Source organism: Ailuropoda melanoleuca, chromosome 17, assembly GCF_002007445.2.
Source record: "Ailuropoda melanoleuca isolate Jingjing chromosome 17, ASM200744v2, whole genome shotgun sequence".
Classification (NCBI taxonomy): domain Eukaryota; kingdom Metazoa; phylum Chordata; class Mammalia; order Carnivora; family Ursidae; genus Ailuropoda; species Ailuropoda melanoleuca.
The window spans coordinates 41,602,741-41,604,605 of NC_048234.1; the positions used below are offsets into that span (position 1 = coordinate 41,602,741).

The 1,865-nt window shown below is 39.4% G+C and overlaps 1 pseudogene; it reads left to right on the forward strand.

Annotated features, from left to right (window-relative positions):
• The first annotated feature begins 789 nt into the window (after positions 1–789).
• LOC109491159 lies at positions 790–1,584 on the forward strand (annotated as a pseudogene).
• The last annotated feature ends 281 nt before the right edge of the window (positions 1,585–1,865 follow it).

Below are 1,865 nucleotides of genomic sequence, written 5' to 3' on the forward strand. Positions count from 1 at the left end.
AAGAAAGAACAAAATAGAAATTCTGGAGCTGAAAAGTACAATAACTGAAATTAAAAATTTACTAGAGTGGTTCAACATTAGATACGAACTGGCAGAAGAAAGAATCCATGAACTTGGAATAGGTCATTTGAGATTATCCAAGCTAAGAAACAGAACGAAAAAAAATGAAGAAAAATAAATAGAGCCTAACAAACCTGTGAGACACCATCAGGCATATTGACATATGCATAGTGGGAGTTCCAGAAAGAGAGGAATATAAAACTGAGCAGAAAGAATATTTAAAGAAGGAATGGACAAATTTACTGAAAAACATTACACATGCAAGAAACTCAATGAACTACAATTAAGACAAACTCAAATAAGGCTAGTCAAAAGATAGTGAGTTATTTCAGTTGATTATTCACAGTCAGTTATAGATCAAATAGATCATTTCCTAGACATATTTTAATTGTACTGTGAAAGGCCAAAGACAGAGTCTTGATGTTATATATGAATCACATGATAAACACAAACCCGAAACCTGTAATAAAGAGAAAGGAAGCCAAACATAATACTAGAGAAACTCATCACAAAGAAAGAGAGTAAGAGAAGAAGAAAGGAACAGAGAAGAAATTAAAAGAAAAACAATAAAAAATAACAAAATGGCAGTGAGTACATATCTATCAATAATGACTTTAAATGTAAATGGCCTAAATGCTCCAATCAAAAGACATAGGGTGACTGAATGGGTAAAAAAAAAAGACCCATCTAAATGCTGCATACAAGAACTCTTGCCTCTAGCCATCCAAGATGCTGAAAGGAAAGAAGGCTAAGGGGAAGACGGGGCCCAACCGCTGCTATTGTGAAGAAGCAGGAGGCCAAGAAGGTGGTCAATCCCCTGTTTGAGAAAAGGTCCAAGAATTTTGGCATTGGACAGGACATCCAGCCCAAAAAGGACCTCACCCACTTTATCAAATGGCCCCACTACATCCAGTTGCAGCAGCAAAGGGCTATTCTCTATAAACGTCTAAAAGTGCTTACCACAATTAACCAGTTCACCCAGGCCTTGGACTGTCAAACAGCTACTCACTGCTTAAGCTGACCTACAAATACAGACCAGAGACAAAGCAAGAGAAGAAGCAGATTGTTGGTCTGGGCCGAGAAGAAACCTGCTGGTGAAGAAGATGTCCCCACTGAGGGGTTGCTTATCCTTCAAGCTGGGGTTAATACTGTCATCACCTTACTGGATGATGAGAAGTCTCAGCCGGTAGTGATTGCACATGATGTGGATTCATTGACCTGGTTGTCTTCCTGCCTGCCCTGTGTTGTAAGTTTGGGGGTTCCCTATGCATTATCGAGGGGAAGGCGAGGCTGAGATCCCTGATCCACAGGAAGACCTTCACCACTGTTGCCTTCACACAGGTTAACTTGGAAGACAAAGGAGCACTGGCTAAGCTGGTAGAATCTATCAAGACCGATTACAATGACAGATATAATGGGATCCACTGTCACTGCGGAGGCAACATCCTGGATCCAAAGTCAGTGGATCACATTGCCAAGTTGAAAAAGGCAAAGGCTAAAGAACTGGCCACCATACCGGGCTAAGTATATGCTGTTAAATTTTCTGTACATAAAATTAATAAAAAGTTATCTTTCATCCAGTGTCACATACATACATATATATGTACATGCATACTGCCTACATGAGACCTCACCTCAGACCTAAAGATACATGCAGACTGAAAGCGAAGGGATGAGAAAACATTCACAATGCAAGTTGAAGCAAAGAAATAGCCAGGGTAGCAATACTTATAGCAGACAAAATAGACTTTAAAACAAAGACTGTAACAAGAGACAAACAAGGATACTACATAATAATATAGGGA